This window comes from Balaenoptera physalus (assembly GCF_965194825.1).
Source record: "Balaenoptera physalus genome assembly, chromosome: 19".
NCBI classification, from domain to species: domain Eukaryota; kingdom Metazoa; phylum Chordata; class Mammalia; order Artiodactyla; family Balaenopteridae; genus Balaenoptera; species Balaenoptera physalus.
The window spans coordinates 65,281,511-65,301,967 of NC_138900.1; the positions used below are offsets into that span (position 1 = coordinate 65,281,511).

Sequence of the window (20,457 nt, forward strand, 5' to 3'; positions counted from 1 at the left end):
ACTCTTTTTATCGCATGCTTGGAAATGATCAAAATCAAATCAAACAGCATAAAATGGTGCCCTTCTTTTGTGTCTTCTCATCAGAAGGACTTGGAAAAAAACGATGTATCAGCGTTTGGGATTTTTTAGTATATACAGAAATAATACCAAAAAGAAGCGCTTCAATGAATTTGTAAATTAAAGCAAGAAGATGCTGACTTTAGAATTTTAAAGCCTCCACACATCTAAGACTCCAAACCCAAACTAATAGGTAACACTGATAATGGGGTTTTTTTTTCTATCTGAATATAAAAAAGTATTATATGTTATATTGACATTCGGGCAAATCTTTCCCTTATAAGGTGTTTGACATAAATAGTTTTTATTATGTAACTCAATGGAAGGAATACACACATTTCTTAAAGGTCCCAGCTGCTATTGTTATCATTCGAGACATAAAATTGGAATCCCAACTTACAATATCAATTTTAGCACAAACCCTATAAAATGCATCTTGTCAGAATGTGTCAGAACCCCTAAGCTCTTTTCGGTCGAACAAACTACAGCTGGTGCTTCTTCCTTAAGGTTGAGAGTCAACTCTCTTTGTCCTCTGGGTTGAGGCAGTAAATTGGTCCAGTTTGCACCCTGCTGCAGGGCTGGCCCGGGAAGGCGTGGGGTTAGATTAGCTATGTCCCAGCAGCTCATCCGGGTGACACGAGCCTGCCGGGTTGAGCCCAAGGCCTGGAGATAGGACCCACCGGCAAGTATGCAGGGAATGTTTTTCCTCGGACTCTACGGAGGCACACAGACCATGGGGATTCTGTCCGCGGTGACAGCCTTAACATTTGCCAGAGCCCTGGACGCCGCTGCAGAAATGGCATCGCCCACCCGGAAAGTGAGAAGGTAACGTTTATTTTTGTATTTTTTTCTCTCTCTCCCGTATACAGACTGTAGAAAGACCACCAAGCGTGGGCCATTTTTTTTTTTCCACCGTGATGTACAATTCACATTTGTTAATCAAAAAAAAGTGCCCGAGGTCATCCACCTAGACTTTTTTTTTTTTCCCTTCTTCTTAAACAGGAAACGGGTTTCAGATGTTTATATGTTAAAAAGTAAGGCTACTAATCTGTTTAGCCATTTACCAGACCCTGGCTAACTCTCTCTTACATTTTAACGTTCAGACCTCATAGGATGACGTTCACTTTTATCCCTCTTGTTATTTAGAATTAAAAAAAAAAAAATCTTTCTATAGTCACCTGCTTTTGGGGGAGCAGTTCCAGCGGAGTTTAGAATAAATGAGTCGGGTAGTTTAGTGAAACTGTGCTCTTAGCAGCTTTGGTGCCATGTAGGGTGTTTGAGAATTCAACACTCTCAGCCAGTTTACTAAAATGGACCATGGACACACGTATTTTCATGTGTCTGTATCTGCAAACGGGCGTATGTTGAGGCATCTTAGATTCAGAACAAAGATTCACAAACGCACACCGTTAAGAAGTCTAGAGCAACGGCAAAATTAGTTCTTCTACACATTGGATCTTTTCCTTTGGATCAGTGTGATATTTTCCACAGTTCTCGATATTAGGCTGTGAGTGGTCACAGAGAACAACCCCTTTCCAAGGGGGTCCATGGTCATTTGAGAGGACTTCAACCTGATATTTGGAAACAAAGGTTTTTGTTTTATTGCTGGAATTTTTTCCCCTCACCCCAGGGCTGGTAATTTTAAACAGTCGCTGCTGATGAAAATATCTCCCTGTTTAGCATGGCAAATCAGTGATCTTTTTCTATGTTGGGGAGGTTTACATATCTATAATATGGGAGAAAGGCGTACAGGCAGGGAAGATTTGAAAGCTTTTTAGGTGAATTTGTTAGTATTCAAATCACTGGCTGAGAAGACTATTTTAAACGTAGAGGTCAAAGCAGAAGGAATTCTATCACTTGCTAGACCCAGTTCTGATGGCCGCCAGCCTTTGACCAAATGCTTTATGTCTGCAGATTGTGTAAGGAGGCAAAACGATGGGTTTTGGAGACATTGCATCAAGGAGAGAGAAACAGCTAAATTGAAACGAGCTCTTAGAACCAGCCCAGCATTCTCTGAATCAGTAAAAGAGGTATTCGTAAAACTGAAAACAGAGACAAAGAAGGATTCTCAGTTTCCCTACAATCATCCTCACCTATCTCCTACACAAATATATATTTCTATGTGGCAAAAATACATTTATTTTCTTTTTCATCAGAGTTATCAGAAGTGGCTGGAGAAATGATGGATACAAGTGTAAAAACGGATATGTAGTAAAAGGCCAAACTCTTTTAAAATAGGGGTGGGACGGGTATGATAAAACAACATTTTAAATTTGTGTTTTTGACAAACAAACAAACAAAAAAATCTTGATTTCTCGGGGCATGTTTTAATTCGGCATTCGGATGACACAAGGCCACCCCGGCAGAGGTGTTAGGAACCCCCAGCGCAAACCCAGGGTCAAAACAGTGACACCACCACCTGCATCAAAATGTGAGCAGAAAGAAAGTGCGTCTAATGTGAAAGAGGCTGCTACAAAGCGGAGCCTTCAAAACGTAAGCACCCGGCAGGGGCCGATCCGCGTGGAACAAATCCACGCCAACCACAGGGTCGTTCTCCAGAACGTGTCTGTGGTACCCGAGACCTGCATCCCGACTGAGGAAAGCACCTTTGGTTTGGGAAGCCCCGAGGAGCTAAAACCGCAGTGGGGAAGCCTGGTGCAGCCGACAGAAGACACGAGTCTGACTGAGGACGGGGAGACCGGGAATTTCCTTCTTCCGGGCAGGACCAGAGGCGCCGGGCTCAGAGGGCCCTCGGCCCTCCTGCGTGAAAACCACAGGACATGAACCACTCTGGGCCGGTAATTTCTTTTTTAAAACGTCTCTTTGGCCCCCAGACCGTTATGAACAGAAAAATGCCGAAGTCTGCAAGTCCATGGCAATCACCGTGTCAGCTCGGAGCCGAGATGTTTCCCAAATGAACACCTGGGTGATGTAAATCACCCCAGGGGTAAACACTTCAGGCCTGGACGTGGGTTGGGCGGGGCGCACCCTCCCACCCCGCCTAAACCAGGCGCTGGCCTGCCCCTTGTAAACGCTCCTTTCACCGAGAAAGACCCCCCTCCCTGCCGGTCTGGGAGCACATGCCTGCAAGGAGGTCGCTCAGATAACGGCCAGAGGCGCTCCCACCCTCCCCACTGGCCGACTTACCCTGCGCTGCTCTTGGGGAGTGAAGCTGTCAGAGGTTTATGTCCTTATGAATCGCTTTACGGGGCTACCGGCTTCAAGGTGGATATTTTCGAGGGCGGCATGCAAAGATAAAACCTAAAAAGAAGGTTTGTGTTTTAATATCATGATAGTAAAATCAGAACAAGAATAATAACGATAACCAAAAGGTCTATATGAAATGTGCCCCAAGTCAGTCGAAATCAAAGCGACATTTCCTCTTCTAAAACAGAGTGAATTAAGATATTAAGCTCTCTCTCCTCTGCAGTGTCTTAAAATCCCTGACTTTTAATGGATGACCATTTGGTGTATGCGATTGTTATAAAAATCCCTGACTGGGGGGAAGCAGATGGCAGATGGCAGACTACATCCCCCAAAAGATCACCAACTTGAGAGTTTCTTTACGTTCTGATGCTCTAACTTAAAAAAAAAAAAAAAAATCTCTCCTTATAATTATCGGGCTAGGAGGAGTCTTTTAAATGATATCGCCTGTCTTCAGCCAGACAGACGTGAGGACGAACAATGTAAACATTATAAAAGCAGCCTGCAGTACAGGCTTTTTATGGCTCTCTTCCTTTCTACCCGCAGCACGAATTAGAGAAACACAGAGAATTCGAGAGGAGTTATTCTGCCCTCAGGACCAACCTTGCACCAAAGAAAAATAACCCAGAGAAATTATTCTGCAGCCCGAAACGAAGCCCAGATCAAATGGTCGCTGATCAGAGCAAATGTTTAAATTGGATAAGTCAAATCGAGCATTATTAAATAAAGCTTGTTTAACGTGTCTCGAACAGAAAATGTCTTTTGAAGAGCGGAGTAAACCTGATACGAGGACCCTGGATGGGTGCACATCTTGGGCTTGATCGGTGTGCATGGGAATCTGTGTTCTTACGACAGAAAGCGTGATGTTCTCCCTCCACGATTTTTCCATGTACAAAATGAAAGCAGAAAGGCTTTTAGGTAGCTCTTAAAGACTGTTAACGCAAGATAATAAATAGGAGACGCCTGACCCATGTTTTAACGTTTATTCGTCAGACAAAGCTCAGCTTGGCCACCGCGGGGACACGGGGGACAGCTTACGGGGCCGAGGACGCCCGCGTGTTGGGTGATGTTTTCCCACCACCAAGGTGCAGTGGGGTAGCAGCTGACCCGTGCTCTCCCCGAACCGAAAACCACTCTCTAATGAGTTTTACAATATTTACATTTTCGATTTTATTTATAGGACACCAGATGTCTACATTCAGAAGAAAAAAAATCATTCGGAATATAAGATGCCACCCCTTCCGCACGTTCGATGGCGTCTTAGGTACTTGTTGTGTCTCCACCATCTCGGAGCTGGGGTCGGTGGTCTCCCCGGGGGTTAGGGAGGTGGCGACAGGGCATGTGTCCCCATGCTCTGCGTGACCACAAGCACGTCTTTATTTCTGGGCCACGTTTTCTCCTTCTGTGAAAAGGGAAGGAGCTGGTAAGGCGCTGGGGTGAATCCCAACGCTGAGATTCTTGGCACCTCTCAAGGACTACCCTGTCCCTCCTGAAGTTCATAAGGGAACGGGGTGTCTGAGAAGCAGCTCCGAGCAGACCTAAGAGGGCAGGTTCAGAGCCTCCCAGGCCACGGCTGAGCTCGGGTCTGAGAATCACTAAATGCCTTTCTTCCCTCACACTTAAAGCTGGTCTCAGAGCATCCAGCCACACCAGGGGTGACTGAAAGGTGCTTAAAAAATACAAGCTGGTATTTTTATTCACTTTATTGTTTTTGCTGTCAACCGACTCAGCACCCAGACCTGACAGGGAACCCATGACCAACAGCTCCACTCCGATTTACCTCCTGAAATTCAGCCACGTAACCTCTCCAAGCAACGCAAGTTCCTGCAGATTCCCTCCAAGAAACCTCATTTGCCCCAGGGCCCTTGCTGGGGAAGTTTCTCCCCTTTCCCAACACAGACAGATGAGCAGTTTGCTTTTCAGCTCGTACCCACTTCAATACCCAGCCTGGTCCTTCCTGTGAAGCAGCACCGGACAACGGAGCGGGCCGCAAATGTTTGAGTCCTGCATGTGACCGGGGAAGCACTGCCAGGGCGGCGGGGACAGAGCCACGGCCCCTGGAGATCCCAGGGGCGTCCCCCAGTCACCTCCTTTACTCCTGGAGGGGTGTCATCGTCCCCCGTTCTTAGCAGATCCTCCAAACCACCGTGCCCCCTGCCCGGGGGACGGCAGCCCAGCGGGACTGCACTGAACGTCCCAGGTCCTTGTCGGGACAGGAGGGAAAGTGCAGCTGAACACGCCTCGAGAGGGAGGTTCTCAGCGCGGCCTGCAAGCCCGGTGGGGCGGGCAGCGGCCGCCTGTGTTCTCACATGCCCTGCGGGGGGGTCCCCGGCAAACGTGGGAGCAAGGCTGCCTTAGCAAAGCCTCACGTGCCGCTTCAGCTAATCAGTAAGAGCAACTGCCTGGTTCTCCTCCCTCCGTAGCTGCGGCAACCTTACACCTCTTGAGCATCAAAGCCCGGACTGAAGGCCAGGAAGGAGGCGGTATCGCAGGACGGGACGTGCGGTCCTGCCTGGGACACAGGGAAGAGAACAGAGAAAGGCGGGGGAGGGGTGACAGATGGCTGGTGCCAGAGGTGGAGGAGAAAGCTGTGGGTTAGAGACCTGCGGAGACTGACGAGCTGGTGGGACGCTTAGGGGTCCAGCAGGGCGGGAGCTGAGAGAGAAGAAAAGCCGGGTGGGCGGGAGGCGGAGATGAGACAGGCTGGGGGAGGGGGAGGATGGGGCAGGCGGCAGGGGTCTTGCATCTTTCTTCCCTTCACCATTTGGTTCTCGTCTGCCCAAGAGACCCTGTCTCCGGCTGGTCCTACCCCAAACCTCCCATCCCCTGCGCAGTGGTTCCCAGCTCTGACTGTCCCTTATGATCTCCTAGAGCTCTGACAGTACAGATGCCCGGCCCCACCCCAGAGACTCGGAGGACGTGAGGCTGGGCTTGGAATCCGGCTTCAGTATGTTTTACCTGTTCCCAGGTAGTTGGGTGTGCAGTCAGGGACTGAGACCCCGGCCTTGAGCCTCAACTTATAGATTCAGACTTCTTGTATGAGCTTCCACTCAGCAGACTGGAGACTTCAGAGGTTTGTTTGTCTTTAATCCACGCACTCTGAAGACGCCCCATTGGGGTGGTGGGCTTGCCGTGGTCCAGGGGCCACAGCATCTACAAGGAAGCGTAGTCTCCATCGACCAGAGACCCTGGTTAGGGGCATTTGGGGTCGGGTCTTGGTGAAGCAGAGACACACACAGTGTGGGAAATGTTTCCAAGATGCTGAATCTGCTTTGTCCCCTGCGGTGGTCCGTCTGAAGGAGAGTGAAGGAGCCCCTCCCTCATTAACCTGTGAGCCCACCCCTCACCCCTTCGGGCGAAACCGAGAGAACAAACTGGATGGCCCCGAACAGCTTCTGAGCCGAGACCCTGACTTCCACAAGGATCCCTCGTGTTCTCTTTCTTGGTAAACGTATTGAGACAAAACTAAGACGACATTTTTAAATCCTCTGAAGAAAGCTCAAATCTTGATGACTTGAAACATACATTCCAGTTATTTGTTCTAAGTAATTCTGAGGTTCCACTGGTCCCCTCACTGCCTTGTAAATCACAACCTTGCTAATCAGAGTTAACATAGACAGAGTATCTAGAAAGCCAGGCACTGTTTAGGGAACCTCACATGGCTTAATTCAGTTCACCGTGGCAATGACACTACGGTGCAGGTGTTACTCTTGTGCCCATTTTACAGATGGGGTAAGTGAGGCACAGAGCTCGGATGTGAACCCAGGCGGTCTGGCCCCACAGGTGGGCAGGACTGGGAAGCAAGGATGGTGTTACTGGGTTGCAAGATGAAACTCTGTTATTTAGGAGAATTTCTGAGATGCAGCCCCAGCCTGCCCTGCTGCTCTCTGTGAGTCTGTGAGTTGCTTTTCCTTTTGGAGGCCCCAGTTTTCTCTCCCATAAAGCGGGAGTTGTCCCACGGGTGTGCTGCCCCCGCCCCCTCCCACCACCAAAGACAGGAGCGCTGACCCTCTCCTCCATCCTTTCCAGGGCCTGGGCCCCAAGCTTCTGGTTTGAGAGGAGCTGGGGTCTGTTCTCGAGGAAGAGAAGAACCTTTTCTGGAAATACAAGCGGATCTTTGCTGGGACAAACCTTGGGGCTGAGACGAAAGGAAAGTAGGGCAGGCTTCGAAACGAAGCAGGACTCCCAGCCGGCGCAGGGACCCTCTGACGTTCTGACTCTGGGATGAGGAGGGCTCTCAGCTCTGGTTTCTCTGCAGGACGGCAGCAGGACACGCCATCCCCTCCCTCCACAGAGACCTGGGGGATGTGGGGGGATAAGGCGTCTCAGCGCCTTTCCACAGGGGCTGTACTTTCTGCAGAGCTGAGCTCCCAGCAGCCTTGGCGTCCAGGGGCCGGGCCCCACCTCTCGGTGGGTCCAGAGGAGGTCATTTGGGACCACCCCCAGCCACACACACACACCCTTTGAGTCCCACCAATCTGCCAATCCCAGCTCCGGGAGGATTACACAAGGCAATGCTCCACGCTCGTGAAAGACCAGCCAGGAGCCTTCCAGAACCTTCCAGAGTCATCACGACAAACAGCAAACAGCACAGGTGGGGCTCTTGCTCATAAACATCTCATCCTCACACCAACCAGAGGAGGTTAGGTAACACTGTGAGCCCACTTTTTAGATGCAAATACTGAGGCACGGAATGGTTATGAAATTTAACTGAGGTCACACTTGGAGCTGAGTTTTGAACCCAGGCTGTCAGCCTGAAGGGCCATTAACCATCAGCTTCTCTAGTCTCTCCAGATATTCGAGAGATGGGAATTATTATTATTATTATTATTATGGGCTTTGGTCAAAGATAAATTTTTATTTAAAAAAGTTTTTTTGTTTTGAGGTCACTGCAGATTCACATGCAGCTGTAAGGAATTGTGTGTTGGAATCCCTGTACCTTTCACCCGGCTTCCCCTCATGGTGACATCTGGCACAGCTACAGAGCAATGTCACCACCAGAAAATGACGCTGATACAGCCCACCCACGATATTCACACAAAATGGCAAAAAGGGATGTGAGGGGTCAGAAGGAGCCCGGACCATGTCGGCTGAGCCCGTCCCCTCTGCTCTCTGCCTCTGACCCTCACCCCCTTTCTGCTTTTTACTCAACACTACCTGACATTATATATCTTGTTTACACTCCCCCAGAAAATGTTAAGTTCCTTGAGGTTGATGATTTTTGTCTATTGGATTCACCATTGTACCCCAGTGCCTAGAACAATGCCCGATGCGTATGACTTCAGCAAATATTTTTAAATAGATGGATGAATGGATGATGGTTTTTTCAGAGCTCTGTAACCTTTCTGAACTCCCTTTAAAAAACCTGTAAAATGGGACTTGTGGTTGCCAAGGGGGAGGGGAGTGGAGGAGGGAAGGATTGGGAACTTGGGATTAGCAGATGCAAACTATGGCATATAGAATGGATAAACCACAAGGTCCTACTGTATAGCACAGGGAACTATATTCAATATCCTGTGATAAACCATGAGGGAAAAGAATATGAAAAAGAATATATATATATGTCTATGTATATAGACATATGTATGTGTATATATATATATATAGCTGAATCACTTTGCTGTACAGCAGAAATTCACACAAAAGTGTAAATCAGCTATACTTCGATAAAATAAATTTTTTAAAAAATCTGCAAAATGGGCTGAGTGCTCCCCACTGCAGGGTGTGGTGAGGATCAAGCAATGTAATGCCCATCAAGCGTCCAGCACGCGGTGTCCAGTGAGGTCTCAGCACGACTGGCCGAGCTGTGGGTCCTCCCCAGATGCCCAGGGAAACGCCCCCTGCATCCCCAGCCCTGCAATGCTGGCCGTTCTGGAAGCTGCCATGCTGCCCTCCAGGGTCTCTGGGGTCTGTCTGCCCCTTAATGGCCTGTGATCTCTCAACAGTTAAGAGCATTGCTAATAAGAGATTTGACAATGACTTGTGTCACTTGAAGGAGGCTGGGTTTCTGGAGGGCGGTTGTGGGTCTTAAGGATCCAGCGTGAAGTCTCTGCTAATTCTGCTGACTTGAAATAATAAACAGCTTCGCACCCTCCATTGTTCCGGGGCCTGATGCAAACCAAGTGGGCCCTCCGCCCCGGAACCTTGAAAGGATTCCTTAAACAGTGGGTGTTTTACGTCCACCTCACTTGCGAGGCTCCACTCCCGGGGAAGATTTGGCAACCATCAGGGCCACTGAGCACCATGTCTAGAACCCAGTCTCCTGAGCCACAAAACCAGAGTTTCCACAACCCACACCTGCCTCCTGGGATGGTGCATCCGCATGTGGGATCTTCCAGTGTAGAGAACGTGATGTGCTATAATTCTACACACTCACATGCCCCTCCTGTGTGCTCCTTTACAGCCGTTTTAGTTCACGATGGGCAGGGATTTAAAAACAAACATACATTTATTTCTTTTGAAAACTATCATATCATGTTTATTATAAAACAAAACATCCATTATAGAAACTTTATGGGACTTCCCCGGAGGTTCAGTGGTTAGGGCTCTGCGCTTCCAACGCAGGGGGCGCGGGGTCGATCCCTGGTTGGGGAGCTAAGATCCCACAAGACGCGTGGGAAAAAAAAAAAAAAACTTCATGAAAAATGGAAATGTTTAAGGAGTCATTTATCAATTAACTATCATCCTGCCATGCTGGGATTCACTGCTTTATGTATTTTGCTATATTTTATGTCTCTGTCTCTGTCCTTCTCTCCATATAATACGGTTTGAGTTATTATATAATTTTAGATCCTGTTTTTCTCATCACTATTTTACCATTGAATATTTTTCTCTCTTTAAATATTCTTTGGGAACTTACATATTTTAAAATCGGAAAATCAAATCCTGTTGCGAAGAAGGCAGAGTCCGGAGGAGAAGACGATTCTGCCAGTGAACAGAAAAGCCAGGACAGACACGCAGTGAAGACATGGTGTTAATGTCTGCCTTGTAGCTCACTGTATGTTTATTGAACCCAGGCCGCACTGATGGGTACATAGCGTGTCCCCGAATATTCATCTTTATAAATAACGGTGTGGATACAGATCCTTAGGTGTACATCCACGTGAACCTGCCTCTTTATTTCCTTCAATAAGTTCCCAACAGAGGAGTCACAGATCAAAGGGTGTGGACGTGTCTAAGCTCCTGATGTGAACGAACACACCGCCCTGTAGAAAGGCTGTATGTTCGTCTGCGTCTCCCAGCGGTGTGGGTGTGTGCAAACACCTGTCTCACTTCCTGTTGACAATACTGAGTACTGAGACCTCTAACTTTCTTTTTTTGTTGTTGCCAATTTAAGGAGCAAGAGTTTCGAGTCACCAGTTTGGTTCCGAAATACCTGACTTCACGTTTTAACACCATCATCCTGAACCCAGTCTCCGGAGGGAGAGCAACCAGCGGTGTTACAGAAGCGGAGGATCTGGAGCTCTTTCTGCAAAGCTGCCCTGTTCCCTTTGGGGAGCTCAGGCCTGGGGGCTGGGACCGCCCCCCACCCTCTGGGCCGTTATCAATCTTGGCCTCCTGGGGAGATCTGCTGGGAGGCCTGATCGAGATGGATCAGGCGGGAGCCGGAGCTGGGGAAGGGCAGGCAGACGTAGGTGGGAAAGGGCTTGCAAACTCTCACCCGTGGTTGAAAGGAGCTTGAGATAAGGAGCCTGCCCCCTTTCAAGAGCAAATGGTCCCAGGGGAGGGCTTCTGGAGCCTGCAGTGCCCACACGCCCTGCAGGGGGTGGACGTGTGGGGAGCTGGTGGTGGCCTGCCTCCAGCCCCTCCGCCCGCCCGACCACCAGCCCCCCAGCCTGACCACCCCGCCCATTACTCAGTATTCCTTGGCCCTGGCCCGCATGACACGGCCCTGCCTGTCCTACAAAACATGAAAACAACACAAGTGTCTGGCAGGCGGTGCTGAGCACTCCTGCTCCACATCATAGAGAAAATCTGCAATTCCAGACTCAGTTACTTAACCCACGGCCTTGGCTGTCTGGTTCTCTCCTCGTCCAGGCTTAGTTTTGACTTTTTTTTTTTTTTAATATTGAGGTGAAATTAACATACCATAAAACGAACCATTTAAAGGGTACAAAGCAGCGGCATCTGGTATATTTGCAATGTTGTGTAATCACTGCCTCTATCTAATTCCAGAACATCTTTATCACCCCAAAAGGAAATCCTAGACCTACTGGTCATCATTCTTCACCCCACTCCCTCTGGCCTCTGGCGACCACTCATCTGCTCTCTGTCTCTGTAGATTTGCCTCTTCTGGATGGTTCACTGAAATGGAGTCATACGACATGTAATTCTAATGTGTCTGGCTTCTTTCACTCAGCATAACCGTTTCCAGGTTCATCCATTTCGTAGCCTGTATCAGCACTTATTTCCTTTTTATGGTTGAGTAATATTCCATCAGATGGACGGACCATGTTCATCTATCCATTCATCCGTGGGTGGACACGGGGGTTGTTTGCAGCTTTTGCCTGTTGTGAACACTGCCGCTGTGAACGTCTGTGCACAAGATTCTGCTGCAGTGCCTGTTTTCGGTCTTTCGGGTACACACCCAGGAGTGGAATTGCCAGGTCAGACAGTGACTCTATGTTTAACTTTCTGAGGAGCTGCCAGACGGTTTTCCGCAGCAGCTGTGCCATTTTACATCCCCACCAGCAGTGCAGGAGGGTTCCAATTTCTCTGGCTCAGGCTTGTTTTAATAGCATCTTTCCAGAGGCACCGTCCTGCCTTCTTCATCTGCATAATAACCCAGTGTGGACGGTGGGAGACGGCAGTGCCTCCTGTGTTGTTCCGTGGGCAGCTTTCTGTGTAAGACCCTTGGCACGCGGCGGTCCCCTCCCCCGTCTCCTGGCCTCATGCCACCTCTCCTGACTCAGTTTCCTCATTTAGAGAATGAGGCAACTAAACCCTAGTTGAAGGACTGTTGCAAGCCCAGGGCCGGCTTACGGTGGCACTCTGTAAAGCGTGGCTGTTAAATCACACCCAAAAAGTGGGGCGGAGGGTGTGTAAGAGGCATCCTGACTTTGGGGACCCCCGAAGCTGGTGCCCTTCACTATTCTATGTAGCTACAAATGATGTAAAATGTACTGTTAGGACCATATCTAATTAAGATGGGAAAGGTGCTTCTAAAACTTAAAGAAATGCCCAAAGACGGGGATTTGAAGCAGCCTGGTTCTGAGGTCACCTCTGGTGGAGAAGGTGGTGTGTCCAGGGGCGGCCTCTGTCCTGAATTGACGGCCGTCCAGGAGGGAGTGGGCGTGGCCACCTCCGTAGCCTGGCGGGCTCTGTATACAACCCTTCAAGGGCTAAATAAATGCAGTAATTTACTGAGAAAAGGCCTTTCAGGGCCACCTCTGGCACTGAGGTCTGAGGACTTATGGGACAAAACGAGCATCCATCATCAGCTGTGTCACGGTCCTGTCAACAGTCACCCTAATGGGAACAGGACTCAGCAGGACAGTGTGGCAGCTTCCCTCCCCTCCACGCAGCCCTGTTCTCCTGGGGCAGCGAAGGGGAGGGCAGGGCCACAGGGCAGGGGCAGGAAGGCGAGGGGAGGGCTGCTCCCTTTTCCCCAGTTGTCCCGAAGCTCCCGTACGCTACGGGAATCCGAGCCGGACGGCCCCTGGAATTCCAGACCCCCTCCCTCAGGGACTCCAAGGCTGGGGCACTGCACGGCCTTGGCAGGTCCAGGTTTGGAGACCAAGCAGGTGGACTCCTGGGGAGGACAGGACATGCCCTGTGGCCAGAGGGCTGGTTCTGGACCACACTCTTGCCCACGTTCTGTGATTTTGGGCAAGTCTCCCATCTTGCCAAGGGGTACGTTTTTAATCTATAAAACGAAGAGGAGGAATTTTTCACCTTACAGGGTTGTGAGATCAAACGAAGCGAGGAAGGCAAAACAAAAAAAGCAAAAAACAAAAAAAAAACGCTCCTTGAGAAGCATACATTATTTTGCATATGTGAAAAAGGGACACGTTTAGGCCAATGTCCAATAGACATAGAATTCAAGCCACATCTGTAATTTAAAATTTTCTAGTAACCACGTTCAAAAAGATGTAAAAGGAAAACAGGTGGAATTGATTTTAAAAGTATTTTAACCCACTATATCCAAAATATATTATCCTGCAATTAACATAAAATTATCAAGATATTTAATTCTTTCTCCTATGAATTATTCAAAATGCAGCGGGTACCTCATAGCACGTCTCAGCTCCGACCAGCCACGTTTCAAGTGCTCAGTCCCCACGTGTGGCTGGGGCCACTTTACTGGTTCCTGCAGGTCGAGTTCATTCAATTTTCAGGCCAAGGAGAGTCCCGTCTCTGGGGGTGGGCTTCCTGCTGGGCTCTGCCTCCCCCCACCCATGAGTTCTGATGGGGCTCAAGGTTCTGTCCAAGTGCTGGGTGAGGCTCTGTTGCTCCTTAGGCGGCCCCAAGCTATGACTTCCCGACGCGGGGGAGGTTAGACTTAACTTTTGCTCCTGCCATCTCTTTAGGACTTTATACCTTTGGGGAGTGGGTTAATGTAAAAATCTGTCTGTGTATAAAATGAGATGCGTGACCAGTTTTAGCAATAAGGATGTTCACTGTAGTGTAATTTGGAAGGGCAGACGGATTTGAAACAGCTGAAATGTCCTACAATAGAGGCCTGAGGAATCAGTGAAGTGACCACAGGAATGGGTCACATCAAGGTAACTGGTGACCTGGATGAGGCGGGGGTCAGTGGCCGGGGATGTGAGAAGCCAGACTGGAGGGTGTTTAATTAAAATGTGGCTTGGGGAAAAAAAAAAAAGGTGATCCCATTTCTGCATTTTGAAAAAGAAGATCTGGATGGATACTCAGCAAAATGTTAACTGGTTGTCTCTGGCTGCTGGGATATGGGTGGTTTGCGGTTTTCTCTTCTGTGTGTATCTGTGGTTTCTAATTTTCCCACTACATTTGTGTTAGTTGAGGAATCAGAACTTTTCCAAAGTATAAGTAACATATTGGAATCATAATAATTAACCTCAGTTGTGGGATGCATAGATGGAAAGGAGGTTGAAGAATCACTGACCATAGTTGGGGTAAGAAGGGGCTCTGATTTTTCTGACACGCCACAACACTTGGCATCTGAAACACCCCTCTGTCCCTCTCCTGACCCAGCCTGACTTGCGAGGTCTTCCCTGGGCACCCGTCCCCCCAGACCATAAGCAACTTCACGGAAGGGAGAACATATTTACTGAGCATCTACTAAATGCCTGGCACTGTTCAGGACACAACCTCGCATCCACCTTTATTTTACAGATGAAAACACTGAAGCTCAGAGAGGGAAAGTCACCTGCCCAGGAGCCCTCGGCCCTCTGAGGGGAGGTGACAGGAGAATAGTGATATAACCGATGCATTAGGAGTTCATTTCACTCTCCGACAGCCCTACAGAGAAAGGCAGGCTCCCCAAGCCCAGTTTACAGGTGAGGCACCTGAGCACATCACGGGCTATGTGCCTGCCTGGGCTCAGGCTCCTAGGAGACGATGGTGCCCAGATGGTCTACCTCCGGAACATATGCCCCTTCTTCTTCACTAGAGACCACGGCTCCTTCCCCTACATCACATTGCTGATTCCTTGCAGGCTGGGCTCCATCCGTATCTTTGACTTCTCTGTGCCTCCTTGGGGGTCCCAGCATGGTGGGCACCCAGGAAGTACCCCATGGGCACCCAGGGATGGATGGCCCCTCCACGCCACCACCGACCTACGGCGGGAAGACCAGGTGTGTGTTTCAGTGCTGTGTTTCGGTCTCTGAAGGAAATCAGACCAGTCTAAGGATCGGGATTGCAGGAACCATAAAAGGAGAAGTGTGAACAGCAAAGAAAATAAACACGTGTGTGTGCTGGGGCTGCAGGAGTGTGTGTATTTGCGAGGGGCTGGGGGTACGGTGTGAGAGGGGCTGTTTAATTTAGGCGAAAGCTCAAGCTGACCCTTGCTGTTAGCAGGAAGCCCAAGTGGGGAGCCAGGAAAGGGCCTCGGGGATGCCATGTGCCTTTGTTCATTCATTCTTGTGCCCAGGCCTATTCATTCACAAGCACTTGGGGTCCACCTGTGCCGGCACAGGGGTGCCTAGTTAAGTGAAATGGTAGGACAGCTAACACAGACAGGCCTGCCACGAACTGGACGACTCCCTCAAACCGCCCACCTGCCCTGTTGTCCCCACTTTACAGATGGCTCGGAGGCGTGTGGGCTGACCTCAAGCACACGCAGAGGGTGGTGGCCATCCCCTTGCCTTGTGACTCGGTTCACTGCTTGCCAAGGAGCAGGGGGCCTCTGGGGGAGAGAATGCCTCCCATTTTAAGGAAAAGACCAGGGGCGGGGGGATTTCAAACGTGCCGATGTCTCGGCCACCCGGACATTCTGATTTCGTTGGTCTGCATGGGACCCGCGTGCCGGTTTGTTTGTTTGTTGTTTCTGTAACACCCCTGGTGATTCTCCTGAGCAGCCTGGGTTGAAAGCTCGGCCCAAACCCATCACCACTCGAAGCGGGGTCCCCATCCTGCTGTCCCTCAGGAGCCTGTCAGAAGGGCCTGGGTGGGTTTAATGCCCGCCTGTCACCATCTTGAAATTTGTAACTGTTGGACAATTACGTCTTTCCTCCTATAGGCCAGGCTGCCAACTCGGGTACCCAGGGCCGTCGTGGGCTTTCTGGATGTTGTAAAATACAGATCGCTGCTTGTAGCCACTCGGGTTACATAACACGAGGTAATCAATCCAAATGAATAAACACAAGGCCAAGAATCAAAACCAGCCGCAGCGTGAAACCCGGCAGGCGGCAACACTGCAGCCCGGAAACGAGAGGCCAGGGCAGGGCTGGACCCGGCAGAGCCCCAGGTGCTTCATCTGAGGCCTAATTATAATCATCGCCCCGGCGATCTGGGGAGGACTGATGGCTGTGTGCCAGCCCGGTGCCTTCCAGGCCCTCCCTGACCCTTCTCCTTGGCTCTGTCCCCTGGACGTCCCCCTCCTCTTCTGTCCTCTCAGGCTCCTCACTACCTGTAACTATCTGTGGGGGTTGAAAGGTGACCCCCCCAAAGATATGTCCGCATCCTAATCCTTAGACCCTGTGGACGTGAACTTATTTGGAGAAAGAGTCTTTGTAGATGTATGTTAACCCCATGCCTTATCTACTCGCTTTAGATTGGTAGTCATATAGCCTCAAACACATTCTGGAAAAACAACAACAACAACTACATTTTCTTACTCTCCTCCCCCACATTTTACGATTTTGATGTCCTCTTTTACACCTTCATCTTCATCCTTTTGCCGCTCATGGTGGTTACCATTGCTTTCACAAAAATTGTTTGATTTTGTTTTCTCATTCTGTGTATGGCTTATTTAAGTGATTTACTTTCCAATTGATTTTTCTCTTTCCTATAACTTCTTGTTTCTTTTCTATTTAGAGAAGACCTTTCAATATTTCCTTTAGGATAGGTTTACTATTGCTGTATTCTTTTAGGTGTTTTTTTTTTTTTTTTTTTTGGCTGCATTGGGTCTTCGTTGCTGCGCACGGGCTTTCTCTAGTTGTGGCGAGCGGGGGCTACTCTTCCTCGTGGTGTACGGGCTTCTCATTGCGCTGGCTTCTCTTGTTGCAGAGCATGGGCTCTAGGCGCGCGGGCTTCAGTAGTTGTGGCACGCAGGCTCAGTAGTTGTGGCTCATGGGCTCTAGAGCGGAGGCTCAGTAGCACGGGCTTAGTTGCTCCGTGACATGTGGGATCTTCCCGGACCAGGGCTCAAACACATGTCCCCTGCATTGGCAGGTGGATTCTTAACCACTGTGCCACAGGGAACGCCTACATTCTTTTAGTTTTTGCTTGTCTGAGAAATTCTTTCTCTCTCCTTCTATTCTAAATGATAATCTTGCTGGGTAGAATATCCTAGGTTGCAGATTTTTCCCTTTCAGGACTTTGAATATATTTGCCATTCCCTTCTGGCCTGTAATGTTTCTGTAGCGAAATCAGCTGATAGTTCTATGGGCGGGGGGGTCCCTTGTCGTTAACTCTTTGTTTTTCTCTTGTTGCCTTTAGAATCCTCTCTTTAACTTTGGCCATTTTTATTATAATATGTCCTGGTGTAGGTCTCTTTGGGGTCAACTTGTTTGGGACCCTCTGTGCTTGCCGTATCTGGATGTTTCCTTCTTTAGGTTTGGGAAGTTTGCAGCCATAATTTCTTCAAATACATTTTCAATCCCCTTTCCTCTTTCTTCTCCTCTTGGGGTATCTATTATGCGTAGATTGGCACACTTTATATTATCCCATAGGTCTCTTATATTGCTTTCATTTTTTTAATTTGGCTTTCTGTCTGCTGTCCTGATTGGGTGATTTCCATTATTCTATCTTCCAGGTCACTTATTCGTTCTTCCGTGTTATTCATTCTGCTATTCATAGCCTTTAGCTCAGCTTTCATCTCAGTGAATTAGTTCTCCAGTTTTTCTTGGTTCCTCTTTATAGTTTCTGGTTCCTTTTTACAGTTATCTGCATTTCTATCCACAGCCCTTCTTAATTCCTTCAGTATTTTCATTACCTCCTTTTCGAACTCGGTGTCTATTAGACTGAAGACATCTGCTTCATTGTTTGTTCTTTCAGGGGAATTCTCTTGATCTTTTCATTGGGAGTGGTCCCTCTGCTTCTTCATTTTACTTATATTTCTCTTGCTCTATGAGTTTAGGAGAAACAATTATCTACTGTGTTCTTGGAGGGCTATTCATATGTGGGAGCGTCCCTGTGTAGTCTGCATGGGTTTAATATTTTTGGTGCGAGGGCTGTTTTCAGTCCGGATGCCTGTCGGCTCTTTCCTCAGTGTGTGCTGGCCGTGTCCCCTTGATAGGAGATGCGACCGGTGTTGTGGTGACCAGAGCCTGCAAGGGACAGTGCGCGGGGACTCCTCTTGCTCTGTGGTTGTCACAGCCCCGTCCAGGGCAGGGTCTGCTCCCTAGCTGTTGGAGTAGAAGCCCCCAGACCCATTTCTGAGCTGCGGCGTGAGGTAGGTGGGACTGGAGCACTCCCGCTGGGAGAAGAGCCACTGAGAATTCCTTCACTGGAGCCTCCACCGCCAGGACACAGGCAATGGGCCCTGGTGGCCCTCAGGTGCCATGTTCACAAAGCTGCCAGCAGAGGTCTTATCCACTGAAGTCGGGTACCAGGACCACAGGGGTCACCCACCGGGACCCGCTTTGGGAAGCGGCCCAGACCCCAGCCCCGCCTCCACATGGGTGCCCTCAGAGCCCTCAGCTGCCAAGGCCGGACCCGTCCCAGCTGCGGGAGCATCTGCTGTCCTGCTCCCAGAGCTCGTAGAGGCGACCCCGGGAAAGTGGCTGCTATGGCGGCCCCGCCCCCCCTTCACGAGCCCCTTAGCGAGGCGCTTTGCTTCTATGGTGCCCGGGCTGCTTCTGTGAACACCCCCAGTTGTCACCGGTACTGAGACAGGAGGGAAGGGGGCAGGGCACAACCTTTAAAAGAACGACAGAGACGTGGAGGACACGACAAAAACTGGTTAGAACCTACTAGGCCCGTGATGGTGGAAGATTCAGCTTCCAGTGGACCTTGAGCCTCGTTATACCCTCATTGCAATACATCAGCTAAATACACACCCACCGGCGCCGGGACAGTTCCGAGGCCTACCACAAAGGGCCAAAAAGTGGGCGACGCCCCAATTCCTGGAAACTCCCGCCCCTTCTCCAAAATAGTTGGAATAACCTTCCCACATATTAGCCCATGAAATTACCCAGCCCATAAAAACTAACCACCCCATATTTCAGGGCCACTCTCACCTTCTGAGACGGCCCGCACTCTGTCCGTGGAGTGTGTGTCTCTCTCAATAAATCTGCTTCTTACCTATCACTTTGCCTCTCCTGAACTCCTTCTGTGCTGAGACGAAAAGAACCTGAGCTTCATTAAGTCCTGAGACCAGGTGTGTGATCTCAATTAAAAGAGAGTAGGTTTGGGCTTCCCTGGTGGTGCAGTGGTTAAGAATCCGCCTGCCACTGCAGGGGACATGGGTTCGAGCCCTGGTCCGGGAAGATCCCACATGCCGCGGAGCAACTAAGCCCGTGCACCACAACTACTGAGCCTGCGCTCTAGAGCCCGTGAGCCACAACTACTGAAGCCCGTGTGCCTAGAGCCTGTGCTCCACAACAAGAGAAGCCACCGCAATGAGAAGCCCGCGCACCGCAACGAAGAGTAGCCCCCGCTCGCTGCAACTAGAGAAAGCTCACGTGCAGCAATGAAGACCCAACACAGCCAAAAATAATAAATAAATAAAATAAATAAATAAAGAAGATTGTGGGTTCGAATACCATCTGAGCTGTGTGGTTTCAGCACCACAGTCCGGCCCCTTTCAGGCTGTCACCAGGCAGGCAACCCCAGTCCTCTCCCCGGCTCTGTCCTCTGAAGCCTGAGTTTTAGCTCCCAGCCCGTGCATGTACCAGCAGGCACACGTCTCGGGCTGGGGTGCAGCGAGGCGGCTCGGAACCCCTGTGCCAGTGTCTCTCCGTTCTGGCCACCCCCCCTGCTGCTGCGCTCTCCTCTGAGCCTCGGAAGCTCCCCCTCTGTCCCGGCTGGTGTCCCCCTCCGTGAAGGGGGCTTCCCAGGGTGCAGGAACATTTCCCCTTTCACAGCTTCCTCCCAGGGGTGCAGATCTCACCTGAATCCTTTTTTGTTTAGTTTTGTTTTGTCCTACCTGGTTACGAGGAGATCTTTCTTGCACTTCTGGGTGTCTGATGTCTTTTGCCAGCGTCCAGTAAGGTGTTCTGTGGGAACTGTTCCACAAGTAGATGTATTTTTGATGTATTTGCAGCAGGAGCTGAACTCCATGTTCTTCTATTCTGCCATCTTGCTTCCTCTCTCTTTGTAGATGTTATTAGGTTAAGGGTCTCCAGCTGAGCTCCTCCTGAATTGGGCCTGGGCAGGCCTTCAATCCAACAACAGAGGTCCTTATAAGAGACAGGAGAGAGAGAGAGAGGAGGAGAGGCCACGTGAAGATGGAGACAGAACCTGGAGGACGGCGGCCACACGCCACGGGATGCCTGAAGCCACCAGGAGCTGGAAGAGGCAGGAAGGACCCTTCCTTTGAGCTCCCGGAGGCAGGCGGCTCTGCTAACACCTTGGTTTCAGACTTCCAGCCTCCAGACTGGCAGGGAATAA

At 49.8% G+C, this 20,457-nt stretch overlaps 2 long non-coding RNA genes across 2 annotated transcripts in view; both read right to left on the reverse strand.

Moving 5' to 3' along the window:
• Positions 1 to 20,457, reverse strand: part of LOC309648969 — a 169,158-nt gene that overhangs the window by 111,584 nt on the left and 37,117 nt on the right. The gene's annotated exons all lie outside the window — the stretch shown is intronic.
• On the reverse strand, positions 1,756 to 20,265 carry LOC309648970. Its single transcript, XR_014256885.1, has 2 exons — positions 19,994 to 20,265; positions 1,756 to 3,318 (listed from the first exon to the last, which is right to left on the reverse strand). It is a non-coding gene; the product is annotated as an uncharacterized lncRNA (long non-coding RNA).